General features: G+C 42.7%; 1 pseudogene; it reads right to left on the bottom strand.

The window, feature by feature from the left end:
- Positions 1–17,111, bottom strand: part of LOC128563707 (serine/threonine-protein kinase Sgk3-like) — a 427,955-nt pseudogene extending 410,844 nt beyond the window's left edge.
- Positions 17,112–18,360: the final 1,249 nt, after the last annotated feature.

Below are 18,360 nucleotides of genomic sequence, written 5' to 3' on the forward strand. Positions count from 1 at the left end.
GACTGGTAGGAATACTCTCTTAACCAGCCTCCCACTCTCTACTTGGTCTCTCCTCTCTGCAGTGCCTACTACAGGGTATTCTAAAAGTCTCCACACATAGGAAAAACTTTAACACAACAGATCCCTTAGACTGTGTTCTCCAGGAGTAAGGGAGAAGACTGTGTATGTTACAAAGAGGTGGCCATAGAGAACACATAGAGAATATTTTGTAATTTTTTTCTACATATCTATATCTATCTTTCTTTAATTCAAATTGAGTAAAAAAGGGAAATTAGAGGCTCAGCACCTGTAGCTCAGCAGCTAGGGCGCCAGCCACATACACTGGAGCTGGCGGTTCGAACCCAGTGCAGGCCTGCCAAATGATAACTACAACAAGAAAAGAAAAAACAAAACCAGCCAGGCATTGTGGCAGGCGCCTGTAATCCCAGCTTCTTAGGAGGCTGAGGCAAGAGAATCACTTAAGTCCAAGAGTTGGAGGTTGCTGTGAGCTGTGACAGTATCACACTCTACCGAGGACAATATAGTGAGACTCTGATGCAAAATAAAAAAAAAAATAAAATAATGGGAAATTAGACAAATTGATATACTTAAAGCCTAAAAGAGGATATTTTTACAATCCTAGTATCTGCTACCCTTAAATTAAATGCCAATGATGGCATGTATAAGGATTTTTACAAAGTACAATAAACTTTACACACAGTGGAACAGACTATTATGTGACATTATTCAGCAATATGATTACTAGAATCTGTCTCATTACAATAGCAAAAATATTTTCAGCATGTACCAAAGAAATGCTTGAACTATGTATCTTACTATGTAGAACAAAATTATATAAAATTATATATATATATATATATATATATATATATATATATATATATATATCGATCCATCTATCTTGGGCTCGGTCCCTGTAGCTCAGAGGTTAGGGCACCAGCCACATACACTGGAGCTGGCATGTTCAAATCCAGCCTAGGCCCACCAAACAACAATGACAACTACAACCAAAAAATAGCTTGGTGTTGTGGCAGGCGCCTATAGTCCCAGCTACTTGGGAGGCTGAAGCAAGAAAATCGCTTAAGCCCAAGAGTTGGAGGTTGCTGTGAGCTGTGATGCCACAGCACTCTACCGAGGGTGCAAAATAAAACTCTACCCCCCACCCCCCCAAAAAATATATACATATGTATATAGGTTCAGTGCCCATAGCTCAGCGGCTAGGGTACACTGAGGCTGGCGGGTTCGAACCCAGCCTGGGCCTGCTAAACAACAATGACAACTACAACAAAAAAATAGTCCCAGCTACTTTCAGAGGCTGAGGCAAGAGAATTGCTTAAGCCCACGAGCTTGAGGTTGCTGTGAGCTATGACTCCACAGCATCCTACCGAGGGTGACATAGCAAGACTCTATCTCAAAAAAAATAAATAAATAAAAAGTTTCTAAATGTAAAAATAAATTCCATTTCTGGCATTGTTTAAAGTTAGAAAAGTACCCCTAAGTTAGCGATTACTAAATTTATCTGAGGCAAGATTGCTTGAGTTTAACTTCCGAAGCTGCCATTTACCCTGTGTGTGTGACCCTGAGCAAAATAATGAACCTAACTGTGCCTCAGTTTCCTTATCTAATAATGACAACAATACCTACCTTATAGGCTTGTTGTAAGGATTGAATAAATTAAAACACCTGGCACACAGTAAGCACATTCCAGAAGCAGTATTTTCATAAAGCACAAGATCAATTAGTTTTCTAAAGTCCTGCACTATGACACAGTCCAATGAATATGCTCATGACTTCTTCAAACCTGAACTACCACTTAATTCCTGGTCTATAAAGTTACAGCTTACCTGGATCAAAATTATCACCAAATATTCTCTTGGCAGGAACCTTCAGGGCCATAGCAGGAAACTGCTTCTTTAACTAAAAAAAATTTAAAATAACATTACAAATTACAAATAATTTTGCAAGTGGTCTAGTTATGCATGCACCAAAACCAAATATAACCTGATTTTGAAGAAAACCCATTCTAAAACACTTTTAAACAGATGCCCACCCAGTGCACAGTATTAAGTTATACCAGTAAACCACACACTGACTCAGCATCTTTATTTGCCCCAATAAAACACTTGGTATCTGTGTTGCCTTGTATCAGTTACTTAACATCTCTGGGCCTCAGTTTTCTGGCCTGTGAAATGGAAGTAATTTTAGCAATTCCTTTACAGATTTATTGTGAGACTTAGAGGAGATTGGATGTTAAGTGCTTGGACGAGAATCTGATGTGTAAGTACATGTTACTCACCATTTATTACCTCAAGAGGAGATGTGATCTTTTGTGTTCCCTCTACATGAACAGATTAACAATAGTTTTCTTTCTTTTCTTTTTGTTCTTTTTTTTTTGTTTTTTTGAGACAGAGCCTCAAGCTGTTGCACTGGGTAGAGTGCCATGGCATCACAGTTCACAGCAACTTCCAGCTCCTGGGCTTAGGTGATTCTATTGCCTCAGCCTCCCAAGTAGCTGGGACTACAGGCGCCCACCACAATGCCGGGATAGTTTTTGGTTATAGATGTCATTGTTTGGCGGGCCCGGGCTGGATTCCAACCTGCCAGCTCTGGTGTATGTGGCTGGCACTGGCCGCTTAAGCTAGAGGTCCTGGGCCAACAACAGTTTTCTTAAAAAGCTGATGTATTGACACCTGCCCACGCTCGATGGGCTCCAGGTAGGGTCTCCAGCCCGGGTCGGAGTCCGGGGCTCCACGTCCTGCCCCCCTCCAGCGCCCAGGCCAACGGGAGGCATTAGAGGTGAAAAGGAGATCAGGTCACCACCAAGGGAAATGTATCCGGAATGTTCTCAATGTCTGCCCTCTGGCTGAGTGAATGGATTGCTGCAGTTCAGGCCTGTTGAATCAACAAGGCATTCAGTAGTGAGACTTTTATTATCAAATAGTACTGACGGAGGAAGTTTAGTTTCCTCTTCTGGTGAGAGGATATTCTGTGATGGTTTAAATTTTTCAGGGCTACTCATCAAAACATCGTCTGATATAATTGAAGAATTAGCTCCATTCCTTCCACAACATCTGAAATTTCTTCTTTTTTGTTAATATTATCTGCTACTCCACCAGCAAGAAGAGGCAAACTCAATTCTTTCAATGGGTAAGTAATGCACGCCAAAGTTTACCCTATTTTCATCATGTTTCGCTTCGATTAAATCTTGTGATCCAGGACACTGAGCATCTTCTCCTAGGTTGCTCTGGCTTTCAGGAGTATTTTCGAACAAAGTCTTCTTATCATCGTGTTCATTTTTGGTACTCCAAGGACTGGAACTCTCTGGTGATGCAGTTTGTCCTAGGAGGCCCACCGCACCCCTGCTCTGAGACGCAGCTTTGCTGACAGACTTAGGTGTTCAACGTCTTTTGAGAAGGATGTTCAAAAGAAATGGAAAGTCTTGAAAATGATATAACGGGACTTTCAACCCTGAAAAATCCAGCATCAAACACTATTTTATCAATCTCCTTTGGCATCCTAGAGGCTGCTGCCTCCGCATGTTCTCCCAGCTTCGTCTTCTCTCTCTCTGCACTTTTTATGGCAGCCAAGCGATTTCTAGCTGCAATTCTTCCTCCATCATGTGGAAGAATTTGTTTTGGTTTATTCACCATACTTGAGATGACTTTTTTCCTGAAGACTAAAATGCTTGCATTACTATTGTTTTGCCACCCAGATTCTTCAAGTCTGGTCAGATTGTTGAATTTTTGCTTTACATCTTCTATCTGAAAATGAATCATATCCCAGAACCTGTCCAGATCTGTGTGAGTAATCTCCTTTTCACCTTGTTTATATTCACAATCATTCACTAGTCCTTCAAATTGTTTGACCCTTTCCTTCATAAGGAGTCTTGTTGGACCAACTGCTGTGTGAATACGATCTTTAGCATCATCTGGAATGTCCGATCTCAGCTTCTTCTCCCCATGAAGGCAACTTGACATTGTTAATTTCTCAGTTTCTGACTGGAGGATATTTCTGAAATATGGTACATATCTGTCCTTCCTTCATTTCAAGTGATGGGACCTCTGTTACTGGAAGGCCATTTGACTTTTTAATAGATTTATTATGATTTAAGACCTGTTCTTCATTCCAAACAGTTAGAGAACCCAAAGGATGTTGTAATTTATTTGAATCTTGCTGTACTAACTCAGTAGCTGACATTTTACATTTTAGCACCAAAATATCTTTTGTTGCTTCTTGAGTCTTATCCTCTTCTATTTTGCAAGGGGTCCAGGTGTAAAACTGGGTGTCGAGAAATCGTCGGCACTTCTGGGAGTCATGGGTGTGACTTGATAGGTCTTCAGACCATCCAGGGGCTTTGCAGGTTTTGTTTCTTTTTGGGGGGCGGGTCTTCCTTTATTTGGTGCCTTTCTTCCTGGTTCACTGTCACCAGTGGCTCTTGAGAATGGCTTTCTTGCTGTGCTGGATGAGACTGCTCCAGCAACCTGCTTTGCTGCTTGAGCAGCAGATCAAGTCATTCTCACCGACGTGGACACTACAGGCTGTCCAACTTTTCCCTCTTTGTCCAACACTTTGTTTTCAGAAGTTTGTCTTTGACCAGGTCATACTGCTGGTCATACTCCCATTATTGGGAGTGATGTTCGAGCAGTACGAGTGAGCCTCCTAGGACAAACCAAACAGGTCTTTGGCCTTTGACCTTGTAATCCATACAGAAGAAGTCTTTTGTGGCCCAGCTTTCATAGCATTCAGGTTTGATGAAAGGAAACCAGGCGTATCAGGTCTATAAAAACCCACTTTAAACGCTTCTCGTTTAGCTTTCTCTTTCTCTGTGCTTTCAATTTTTGTAGTTGCTTTTCTTCTTTGTATTTTTGGAGCGTTTGTTTTCGTTGGTCACACAGAACAGTTTTTATTGACCTTGGCTTGGCGTTTTCTAGAGCAAGCTCTTGAGATGTCTCATCTAATTCAACAAGAATTCTACCTTCCAAGGTTGGAATGCTGACATCTTTCAAACCAAAGAGTCTATTTTGTTCATATTCCTTATGTCTGTTTTTGTTTCTCAGACAGTGATTTCCTTTGAGCAAGTTTAGTCCTAATCATTTCAGTACTGAAATCCTTTCTGAACCGACTGGCAAAATGTGATGAAGACATTCTGAAGCACCTCCTAGCGTGAATCTCAAGTGAATCAAAAGTTAAGGAACCCTGGAAGTGGACGCACACCACCGCCTCCAAGGCTCGCCTCCATACAACTCAAACTTCCTGCACTGAGCCCATCTTTGGATTTTTAAATAATGCTTTCTGAGTATTGTATATAAAATTTTAGAAGTGAAATTTCTGTGCCAATGGATATAGAAACATTGCCTTAAATTTTTGCTAAATATTGAAAAAAAAAGCTGATGGATTTTGCTTTAAATAACCTCTGCTCTAGCCTTCTTATTAATATTCTAATACATTCAGGCGGCACCTGTAGCTCAGTGGGTAGGGTGTCAGAAACATACACGGAGGGTGGTGGGTTTGAGCCTGGCCTGAACCTGTTAAACAATGACAACTGCAACAAAAACAAAAAAAAAAAAATAGCCAGGCGCAGTGGCAGGCACCTGTAGTCCCAGCTACTAGGAGGCTGTGGCAAGAGAATCACTTGAACCCAAGAGGTGGAGGTTTTGAGCTGTGATGCCACAGCACTCTACCAAGGGTGACATAGTGAGCCTCTGTCTCAAAAAAAAAAAAAATTCTAATGCATTCATATCAGATTTGCATGTCCCCAGAGAAGGTAATCTTGGCCCTGAAGAAATTAAATTTGAGACAGTAAAGTCACAAAAATGGGTTATATTTATAACATAAACTTAATATAAACAAAAACCACACGCAAATATAAAAACTACAGTTCTAACACCTCGAAATACCAAGAATAAAAGAATGCATTAATCACTTTACAATATAGGCATACTGTCAACTGGAAAATCTATAAAAAAAGAAAAAGACTTTTTTTTTTCTTTTGGCCAGGGCTGGGTTTGAAGCCGCCACCTCCGGCATATGGGACCGGCACCCTACTCCTTGAGCCACAGGCGCCGCCCAGAAAAAGACTTTTTTTCACAAAAGTTTGTAGAGGAAAGAAAAGAGAGGCAAAGAGGAATTTGGTGATTAAAAGACACTTGATAGGGCGGCACTTGTGGCTCAAAGGAGTAGGACGCTGGCCCCATATGCCGGAGGTGGTGGGTTCAAACCCAGCCCCAGCCAAAAAAACCACAAAAAAAAAAAAGAAAAAAAAAGACACTTGATAGAGCTATTAACCAGTCCTTTGAACACTAACTGGATTTTTTTTTTTTTTGAGAGAGAGAGTTTTGGCTTGGCACCCATAGCACAGTGGTTATGGCACCAGCCACATACACCAAGGGTGGCAGGTTTGACCTGGGGCAGCTAAGCAACAGTGACAACTGCAACAAAAAAAATAGCCGGGCGTTGTGGTGGGCTCCTGTAGTCCCAGCTACTTGGGAGGCTGAGGCAAGAGAATCTCTTGGGCCCAAGGGTTTGAGGTTGCTATAAGCTGTGGCACCACATACTCTACCGAGAGTGACACAGTAGGGATCCCTCTCAAAAAAAAAAAAAAAAAAGAAAGAAAGAAAGAAAAGAAAAGAAAAAAGAGAGTTTCACTTTGTTACCCTTGGTAGAGTGTTGTTATAGTTCACGGCAACCTCAAACTCTTGGCTTAAACGATTCTCTTGCCTCAGCCTCCCGAGCAGCTGGGACTACAGACACCCACCACAATGCCTATTTTTAGAGATGGAGTCTCTCTCTTGTTCATACTGGTCTTAAACCCATGAGCTCAGGCAATCCACCTGCTTCAGCCTCTCAGAGTTCTAGGATTACAGGCATGAGCCACCATGCCTGGACTCTAATTAGATATTTGATACTAGGCATTACTGTTCTTTTTTTTTTTTTTTTTGTAGAGACAGGGTCTCACTTTATGGCCCTCGGGAGAGTGCGGTGGCCTCACACAGCTCACAGCAACCTCCAACTCCTGGGCTTAAGCGATTCTCTTGCCTCAGCCTCCCGAGTAGCTGGGACTACAGGCACCCGCCACAACGCCCAGCTATTTTTTGGTTGCAGTTCAGCCAGGGCCGGGTTTGAACCCACCACCCTTGGTATATGGGGCCGGCGCATTACCGACTGATCCACAGGCGCCGCCCCCTTTTTTTTTTTTTAATGTGATAGTGGTTTTGGTTTTAAGAATTTTTATCTTTTGGCTGGGTGCAGTGGCTCACTCCTGTAATCCTAGCACTTTGGGGAGTCAAGGTGGGTAGACTGAGCTCTGAAGTTCAAGACCAGCCTGAGCATGGGCAAGACCCCATTTCTATAAGAAAAAAACACAAATGGCAAGGCATTGTGACGGGTTACCTGTAGTTCCAGCTACTCAGGAGGCTAAAGCAAGAGGATCACTTGAACCCAAGAGTTTGAGGCTGGTATAAGCTATGACACCATGGCACTCTCTAGCAAGAGCGACAAAGTAGAACTCTATTTCAACAAAAAAAAAAAAAAAGAATTTTTATCTTTTAGAGATGTACACTAAAATATTTACAAATGAAATGATATCTGAGATCTGTGTCAAAATCATTGATGGCATGGTACAGGATGGAGATTAATTAATCAAGAATAGCCATGTACTGGTAATTGTTGAAGGCTAGTGGTACAGTTACGTTATATTACTTTCTATATTTATACTAATCTACTTCTGCATGTATTCGACAATTTCTATAATAAAAAGTTTAAAAATATAAACTATAGTCATCAAATATACATTTAAGCTGACAATAAAATGCTTACAGTTTGGAAAATTTTATTATATTTTTTATCTTTTCTTTTACTCTAAAAGGAGAATAGTTCAAGAATTTGTGTTTTTTGAAATACAGGCCAAGTTTAACCTCATGTCTGCAGTTTCAAAGAACACAACTGATACCATTTTTCTGTTTTATTTCCTGCCCCTCACCACAGGAGGCAGAATTAGAAGGAGTTATACAAAAAGACAGAGGTAGACACAAAAAGGAATGAAGTAAGAAAAAGATGGAAAAAAGGAAGAGAAATAGAAGAGCAACAAGGGAGATGAATGATAAAAAATGAATTACATATTAAAAAATTCTGCTGCAAAAGTTTAAAGACAGGGCATTTCAAAGAAGAGAGAAAATAAGTGATCATGGGGGAAGGGGCTCATACAAGTTTTATTACTTCACCTTTATTATTAAAGATATACAAATATACACACATATATATATATATTTTTTCTTTTGAGATATAGTCTCACTTTGTCACACTGGGTAGAGTGATACCCTGGCATCACAGTTCACAGCAACTTCAAATTCTTGAGCTCAAGTGATTCTCTTATCTCAGCCTCCCAAGTAGCTGCAACTACAGGCGCCCACCACAACACCCAGCTATTTTTTTTTTTTCAGAGACGGGGTCTCACTCTTGCTCAGGCTGGTCTGGAACTCTTGAGCTCAAGCAATCCACCCACCTTGGCCCCCCAGAGTGGTACGATTACAGGTGTTGAGCCACCTCACCCGGCCAAAGGTACACAAATATTAACACTCTGTCTATGAGATCATCAGCTATTTAATTCATAAAACCAACTTCAAGTGCAGCACTGGGATGGATCGCCATACTGCTCAGTTTTTAGGTGAAATTCCCTGTACACCCCTTCCTTTTATGAACAGTTCTGCTAAAGGTAAGTTTAGAAAGTAAGTGTAGCCTATAAAATATTTTAAGCAGAATGTAGAAAGAAGTCTCAAATTTCAGTTATTACTATTTCTTTTTCTTTTTTTTTTTTTTTGGCTGGGGCCAGCTTTGAACCCGCAACTTCTGGTCTATGGGGCTGGCACCCTACTCCTTGAGCCACAGGCGCCACCGTTACTACTATTTCTTTAAACAAAATTTCGTCTTATCTAAGAAGATCATATAAACTGTGTTCATATGAGAAAGATATTGTAATGTTATTTTTCCCTGAGCATAACTAGGTATCCCAGTGGGTACAGAGTTTACAATCCTCAAAACAAGGATGAACATGCAGATAACAGGTATCTAAGAGTTTTCAGCAGAACGAACAGTTCAACTCTTACTCAGTTTCCAAAATAAAACCATTTTTTAAAAATTACGGAAGGCAGCCTGGGTACAGTGGTTCATGCCTGTAATCCTAGCACTCTGGGAGGCTGAGGTGGGTTGAGTGCCTGAGCTCACAGGTTCGAGACCAGACTGAGCCAGAGTGAGATCTCCATCTCTAAAAACAGCCAGGCATTGTGGCGGGCGCCTATAGTCCCAGCTACTTGGGAGGTTAAGGCAAGAGAATCACTTAAGCCCAAGAGTTCGAGGTTGCCTGAGCTGTGACACCACAGCACTCTATCAAAGGTGACAAAATAAGACTCTGTCTCAAGAAACAAAAAAAATTATAGAAGGCTAGCCAGGCATTGTGGTGGGTGCCTGTAGTCGCAGTTACTTGGGAGGCAGAGGCAAGAGGACCACTTGAGCCCAAGAGTTTGAGATTACTGTGAGCTGTGATGCCAGAGCACTCTATCCAGGACAATACAGACTATGTCTCAAAAAGAAAATCATGGAAGGTATTTATTTGTATGCACAAAGTTCTACTGGCTTCTACTTATTTCAAAAGTGGAACTTTGGCAGGGAACAGTGGCTTATCTTGTAATCCTATCACTTGGGCCTCTGTGTAGGATCTTCAAGGCAACACTGTCCACAAACATTGGTACCTGTGTAAGATCTGGCCTGATGTATCACAACAGAGGTGGTCTGTGGCCTACTCTAGAAAGTATGTACTAGGAGCACTGCAAACACTAGATTATGAATACTATTTCATATCTGCACTATGAATGCATAAAAATAGGTTTTAATTATTTAAGTAAATAGCTAGGGTCTCTCATCCCAGGTAACTATCAGAAATTCTGAAAGTTTATACACATTTCAGTTGTGTGAGGTACTTAAAATCTGGAACCTGAGACTTACCTTCTAACTAAGTATGAAAGGAGAGTGGGTACATGACATAATTTCAAACTTAAACCTTACAGTTGGGCAATTTAAACAGAAATATCTTGATGACTAACCATTATCAAAGAGGTAGGTAGAAACAATTGATTTCTAACATTCTAGGACAGTAAAATGTACAGGGTGGCCATAAAGTTCGTGCATGAACTTTAAGCCATTATCTAGTTCTCTTACTTTCAATGATTTATTTGGAACCTCTCAATGGTATCTGTTCATCTTCTTCTCTAAGAATTCTTTAGAGTTACAATGCATTTGAAAAATCTTACCCTTTCTTCTTATCTGATATGTGCAAATATTAATTTAATCATTCAAATAAATCTCTCTCATTTGGTCATTTTCTCAGGTTATTTTGTTTTAAACAAAAATCTTATAAAACGACTATTCCTTACAGTGTTATAAAGTTTATCAAACTCTGCATATCTCCTGAAGACAAACCATTCACTCCTGCCCACTGAGACCAGAACTTTATAAACCTGTGGAGATAAAAAGTAACATAATGAAACAAAATTCAATTGCAAAAAAATTTACTGTCTATTTAAATACGTGAAAATCTGTTTTCTTATCCACGACACTGATATATATTGTGATTCTGTAAGATACATAAGCATGTCAACTAAAACACTTATTATATCTTGACAAAAGGTGATATTCTATTTTAGAAATGTTGCTGGGCATGGTGATTGCTGCCTATAATCCTAGCACTTTAGGAGTCTTGAGGCAGAAAAATCACTTGAGGCCAGGAGTTTGAGACCAGACTAGGCAACGGCGAGAACCCATCTCTATAAACAAAATCAGCCAGACAAGGTGGCAGACACTTGCAGTTCCGGGTCCTCAGAGGGGTGAGGCTGAGGACTGCTGAGGTCAGAAGCTACGATGATGCCACTGCCCTCCAAGCTGGGCGACAGAATAAGACCTTGTCTCCAAAAGTTGTGAAATATTTCTGTAATTTTCAAAGAATAACACTATGTTTGCTGTGGATTTTCTCTGAAAATTACAGAAATGTTTCTTTGTGCTCATTATTTAGAGCTATTAAATTCTCTCATTTTATCATTCTTGCGTCATATTTTTCCCCAAGAATAAAATATTATAGATTCAATTGACGTCATTTTCCTCTCTTCTTCCTCAGCCATATATATATATATATATATATATATTTTTTTTTAGAGACAGATTCTCACTTTGTTGCCCGTGGTAGAGTGCTGGCATCACAGCTCACAGCAACCTCCAGCTCTTGGGCTTAGACGATTCTCTTGCCTCACTCAGCCTCCTCAGTAGCTGGGACTACAGGTGCCCGCCACAACGCCCTGCTATTTTTTTGTTGCAGTTTGGCTGGGGCTGAGTTCGAACCCACCACCCTCGGTATATGGGGCCGGCGCCCTATTCACTGAGCCACAGGTGCCACCGCCTTAGCCATAGTTATTACTTTGAAATTATAAAGTATTTTAAAAGTGATGCCTGGCACACAGTAAACAATTATTAGTCCCCTTTCTTCCAGATCATCTTTTAAACATTATATTTCAAGCTAAAAACTTATCCTCAGGTTTCTTACTTCCATCTTACATGCGTTTAATATTTTCCTACATAATCTCACATAATCATATGAAGCCTATGAAGTAAGCAGAATATTGCAGCTTCCACTATACCTCTACTATACATGAGGAAATAACAGAACAAAAATTTATGGAACTTGCCTAAGTTCACAAACTTAATAAAAAAACATAAAACTGAGACTAAAATCTAAAGCTAATTGTCTACCCACAAGAAACAGTATCAATTATAATATACAATCAACCCTCATAATTCATTCTACAGGTACTCTCAGAATGTAATTCAACATACCAACAGTAAGAAAAGAGTTTGGAGGACCAACGGTCTTGGACCATTTCTAAAGCGAAAATAATAAGAATCCAGCTATATGAGGAAAGACTAGATGATGCTGGCTTGAGTTACCAATCTTACTATGTTACAGTGATGATGAGGGGAAACATATGATTTGCTCTGGGGTTTATGATGCAACTTTCCACAGTCTGTTGAACAAGTTAAAAGAAGAAATAAGATTTACTTCAGAAGACAGGCATACTAAAGTGTATAAACTATCTCTTCCCATGAAACATAGGTAACCTATACTCACAAGTTCATATTTAGATAATATTGTGGGCAAAACATCTCTCTGATCCTATAGGTGATATTATACATGAATTCTGTAGTACTGTTTAAACTTTAAAATATGGTCACACTGGCTGGGTGCACTGGCTCACACCTGTAATACTAGCAGTTTGAGAGCCCAAGGAAGGAGTATTACTTGAGGCCAGGAGTTTAAGATGAGCCTGGATGAACACAGTGAGACTTGGTCTCTACAAAAAATTTTAGAAATCAGCCATGCATGGTGGTGTGTGCCTAGCTACTTGGGGGACTGAAGTGGGAGGACGGCTTGAGCCCAGCAATCCTGCAGTGAGCTATGATGGTACCACTGCACTGAAGCATGGGTGACAGACAGAGACCTTGTCTGCGGATGAGGGGAGAAGGTTATATTAACAGCTCACCCATAGTGTCCGTGAAAAGGCCTAGAATGCAAAGCTATGTCCTTCTGTAAAAGAGGGGGAAAGGTCTCATCCAGAAGGTGAGGCAAACAAGGTACTGGTATCAGTCACCTGGGCAAGGAATGCATGCATCCGGGTGGATAGGAAGAGAGGGTAATGTGTAGGGGGATAATCTGGCCCTTTGAGTCTGAGCCAAGAGGGCAGCCAATGGTTTAGGAGAAGCTACTGGACGAAAAATGTTAGAATAAATAGTAATGGCTCGGTGCCTGTAGCACAGTGGTTACGGGGCCAGCCACATACACTGAGGCTAGCAGGTTGGAACCCAGCCAGGGCCAACTGCAACAAAAAAATAGCTGGGCGTTGTGGCAGGCACCTGTAGTCCCAGCTACTGGGAGGCTAAGCAATTGAATTTTTTAAGCCCAGGAATTTGAAGTTGCTGTGAGCTATGATGCCACTGCACTCTACAGAGGGCAATATAGTGAGACTCGGTCTCAAAAAAAAAAAAAATAGAATAAGTAGTGAGATGATACTCCCCACATGGAAAGAATGCAAAGTGGGCTCAGCACCTATGGCTCAAGCGGCTAAGGCGCCAGCCACATACACCTGAGCTGGCGGGTTAGAATCTAGCCCAGGTCCACCAAACAACAATGACGGCTGCAACCAAAAATTAGCTGGGCATTGTGGCAGATGCCTGTAATCCCAGCTACTTGGGAGGCGGAGGCAGGAGACTCGCTTGAGCCCAGGAGTTGGAGGTTGCTGTGAGCTGTGATGCTACTGCACTCTACCCAGGGTGACAGCTTGAGGCTCTGTCTCAAAAAAAAGAACATAAAAGTGGAGGGTAAAGGACCTAGCCAAGGTCCCAGTGAAGCCTAGGAAATAGGGTTGCTTTTAGAGTATAACCCATATGCTTTAGCTTTTATTTTACATTAGTTGGGTCACACTAGGATAGGTGGTTAACACGATTATTATCGAGAAATATCACGAAGTGCGTCCTTTCTGCATAACGGTGCTCTCCTATCTGAGGATATGAAGACGTATCTAAACTAAAGCACATGGATTTGACTTACAAGCAATTTATTTTAGTACTAATAAAATAATTCTCATTTCTAATTCTGGGAGTCTTGTCCATTGTTTGCTTTCTTTGGGGAACCATTTCACTTCCAGCCCATTGGCTCTTTGTATCTGAAATAACAATATGATTGTGATATTTCTCTCTTTGGCTAACCTTATGTGTGCATTCCTCTAGATATTCAAATTCATACAATTGCAATATTCCATAAAATAAAATAATTTCAAATTTCTTGTGTCCTGAGGTCTCTGTCACAGATTTCCTTACAGTGCGTTAGTTGAATCATCGATGAGATAAGATTAGAGATCATTGATAGCCACTATTGTCAGAAATATTTACAAGAAGGAACCTTTACAACAACCTTACAATTGGCACTTATGAAAACAGAGGGGTGAGAAAATGGCCATTACAAATGACTTTTTAAAAAACAGAGGAAAGGAGCAAGTGAAATATTTTCTAAAAAACCTTATACGCAATGACGCTTCTAAAAAGTTATGTGTGTGTTGAATGTTGTCTTAGGAACTCTTTGTCTTCCATTCCTGCTGATTCCTGTGAGGGATGTTGTATAATTCACTGAATAAAAAACAAAACAAAACAAAACAAAACTGATGTTACGGTAGTGGGTTTGAAATGCTCAATGCACCACAGTATACAACCTTAAAGTTAAGCTCCCTTTTCACAGCAACCACTGTATAGCTCCTCAAGCGTCTTTGGACCCAACTGCATGTACACACTGAGGCCCCCTGGTCTTTGATGCACCGTTTAGAAGTTTTGTTGGTTACATAGGCACAAACTTGTGGGGGTTTTTCCTTCATTTGAAAACTCAGCGATAATTTTGCTGCAAGAGGTGAGCGGCAGTGCCCCCTAGGAAAGCACTAGTGGGATTCCGATTATTTCACAAGGTAAAGCAGGGGTGGTACCTGTAGCCACGAGGTCAACTAAACTGAAAGATTGCATAGGCTTTGACATGGCCATAAGTTCTGGGGTAGCCGCTAAGCTGTGCTAGGGAAGAGGTGGCAAGTGAAAAGAATGCATGGGGTGGTGCACTGAGGATGGCACACGTCTGTAGGTTTTCTTGTTTTTTAGACAGTCTCACATGGTTGCCCCAGGCTACAGTGCTGTGGTGTCAGAGCTCACAGCAACCCCTAACTCCTGGGCTTCAATGATCTGATCCCCTTGCCTCAGCCTCCCCAATAGCTGTGACTACAGGTACCTACCATTTGCCCATCTAATTTTTCTATTTTCCATAGAGACAAGGTCTCCATCTTGCTCAGACCGGTCTCCACCTCCCCAGCTCAGGCAATCCACCCACCTCAGCCTCCCAGCATGCTAGGATGACAACCATGAGCTATTGTGCCCAGCCAAATCTTTGTCTCACCTGAAGCCTCTCACTTTTTTATTTTTATTTCTTTCTTTATTTATTTCTTGCAGTTTTTAGCCAGGCCCTGGTTTGAAGCTGCCATACCATTATGTGGGGCCAGCACCCTACTCCTTGAGCCAAAAAAGCCTCTCCCGTTTTTAAAGAATCTATTCTTAAGCCTCTCTGAGCTGAAAAATAGGACTCATATTTTTAAAACAACATTACTACTTAACAACCACAAATTTTAAATGAGAACTGCTTGTATGACTGTATGTAATTATAAGGGTGACACAATGTGCCAACCGCATTATAAAGCACTTTACAAATACAAACCCTTTTAATGCCCACAGCAATTTTATTAACACAATCTTCATTTCATAGTGAAGGCAAAGGAGCCATTGCTTAAATAATATTCCCGAAGACTCACAAAGAGTAAGTCACAGAGCTGGGAGAGAATCCGGAGAGTCTGGTGCTAGAATCCCGCCTTACCATTACCTTCCATTACACATTTCAGAAAAAACTAGAAGGAAGAAACAGAACAAACCACGGGAGTCTGTACTCTCCTCCAACACTACCACGAGGAAGGAGACTAAAACCTTCTTTAGAGAATCTAAATTTTTTTTTATCAAAAGTGAAGTTTCTCCAACACACATTCCCTCAAATTGTGGTGAGGAGGAATTAAAATCATTAGTACTCTAAAGTCAAATGATAACAGAAGATGCTTCAAGCACATGGAGGAGCTAGTCAGAAACACCAGGTAGTGTAAGTTTAGGGTAGTGCTGCTGCTAGCAAACTAATCAATAGGAGTAGAAAAGAAATTACTACTAGTCTAATCCAGACCATCTGAGCCACGATAGTGTAGGATGGTCCTCGGGTCCAGAAAATGTGGCTTGGGCAGCACCAATTAAGCTGTTATTGATGGTCATCTCGTCCAAGTCTATTGTTCTATGACAACTGAACTCTAAAAAACACATCTGTTCTGGCATTTTCATAACCCTTCAGGCCGTCTGCGTCTCCAGAGTGGAGTCGGCAGGACAAACTCTACCACCATAGAGAAACCTACGTGCACCCCTTTTGCCAGCCACCCTTTTCAGCTGGACCAACCTCTCCTCTTCCTCCCCCTGCTCAGCCAGCATGAGTGGAGAATGAGGATGAAGACCTTTGTGGTGAAACACATCCACCTTTAGTAGTAAAGATCAAGTGGTGTTTTGTCCGGTGTTGGTATCAGGGTGAAACTGGTGGCACGAAGTCAGTTTGGAAGTGTGCTAAATCCATGCCACGAAGTGTAGAAGGACAAAAAGAATTAGGAAGCCTTTTGAAAGCAGATACGAGACAATCCTCCAGATGTCATTCATGAGGTGGTCTTTGCAGAAACTCTATACAGGAGAGATGGAGCTCCACACAGCTCCCTTGAGTTCACATAGATAAGCGACAGCCTCAGATCATGAAGAGTTTCATGTCTGTGGCATCCATGCGTTCACAGAGCACACTCTCAAAATGATACAGACTAGCCACGACAGCTATAGAGAAAAATCATGAAGAAAACTGATAACAATATGGAACATGCATTTATTTAAGTGAAAGCCAGGGATGAGGAGCAAGGAATAAGGGATATAGATGACAGGAAAAGGGAGTGTCAGGGCGGAGTAAATGAACAGGATTCCAGGGGGGTGTAAGGGAGTGGCAGGGGAGAGTAAATAAAAGTAGCTCAAATGTGGACACAGTCCCAGGACAGGTCTCCTCGGCCTTGATGTTGTTTTGGCCTATTGAAATGGTGGCTCCAGCTCCCAGGAGAAGTTGTGGCTGCAGGACAGAGAGGCAGCTATGAGGCCACCAGGAACAAAATTCAGGTCCCCCGCCCAGGGTCTGCCTGGCAGGCTTGGACACCCGGCGCTCAGCAGTCACCATGCCCCAGGGACTGTTGGTGACCAGGGAACCACGGCCACAGGCTCTTTGCAGCTGGCCACCAGACAGAGTCCTGAGCAGGGATGCACAAAGGTCCCCCTACCCTCCGCCAACGTTTGCAGGCACTCACATATTGTACTGGTCCAGTGGCTTCATGGTTTGGAACCAGGACTGAAAGTCTCTGTCCGGTTGAAAACAGAAATTATTGGCAGTCACCTGCAGCAACTGCAGCTGCTGGATGATCTTGAAGGCCTGGAGCCAGAGAGAAGGATGGATGCTGACTGGGCCGGGGGGAAGATTCTGAAGGGGCCATGCTGGGGAGGGCAAGGGGCCGATCTCTGGCGCCTTTCTCTGGAGTGGTTCCCTTCTCCCCTCCCATCCTCTGAAGGCCCAGTCTGTCCTCAGAGTTGGATGTCAACTGCCTTTCTCCAGGAGTTGGTTTTCATTCCCATCCTGCACGTTTCATGGGGTGGACTGCCCCTTCCCTGACGTCAAACCCTCCCAGGAAATCTACGATGTGGAGGATGCAGCCAGGGAATGTCCTCCCAGGGCAGTCTCTGACTTCCACATGTTGTGCTTCCCCAGAGAGAGGCCCCCAGTTGCCCACCTTCCCCTTTTTGTTATGTTGATCACATTTCCGTGCAAGGCACAGCCAATGCCCGGGAGAGAGGCCCCCCATCCATGACTCCCCCCCCTTGGGCTCCCTTGCTGAGTGTCATCCAGGCTCAGTGGCCAGGGGACCTGCGCACAAGGCACTTGCACCCACATCACGCTGTGGGTTGTGATGAAGGGAGCGTGCGGGCTGATGCTCAGGGGCCCTGTGACCCAACACTTCCTCATGACAAGTAGGGGCACACAAAATCTCCTTGCACACAAAGAGAGTTTGGAGCCACATGGGAGCTGCCTGAGTGTGGAGGGGCCAATTTCAACTCCTCCCGTGGGCAGCACCTGAGGGAGAGGCTGAGTCCAGCTCAGCCAGACACTCGGGCAGCTCAGCAGTCAGGCAGCTCTGCAGCTTCTGCCTTGGGAGCAGGGACTGGAGGCTGACGTCGGGCCTGATACCCCAGCTCACAGGGCTGCCTGGGAGCAGTTTTGCTGAGTGCTGAGTTCTCAGGGCTCCATCCAGGAATGTCTCCCCCCAGCCTTAGGATTTTGGTCCCCAGTGTGCCAGCCCTAGGCTCACTCACAGCCACATTATTCTGTGTCCACTTCTGCAGCAGAGTTAGGTCATCGACAAAGATTCCAAGAAAGGGAATGACGCCCTGTGTCATTGGGGTGGGAGTGGTGATGAGCACCCACCTGCAAGTGGCCTTCCCCGTTCTGTTGTCCGGAATCTCACACCCCACCCCGGTCTCCTAGACCACTCCTCAAGATCTCTGACTTGGAGCAGCCAGACACCTTCACCTTCCTCCTTCCATTCTATCCCTCTCCTCCCCCAGCTGCACCCATGG

The sequence above is a fragment of the Nycticebus coucang genome, chromosome 13 (genome assembly GCF_027406575.1).
Source record: "Nycticebus coucang isolate mNycCou1 chromosome 13, mNycCou1.pri, whole genome shotgun sequence".
NCBI classification, from domain to species: Eukaryota; Metazoa; Chordata; class Mammalia; order Primates; family Lorisidae; genus Nycticebus; species Nycticebus coucang.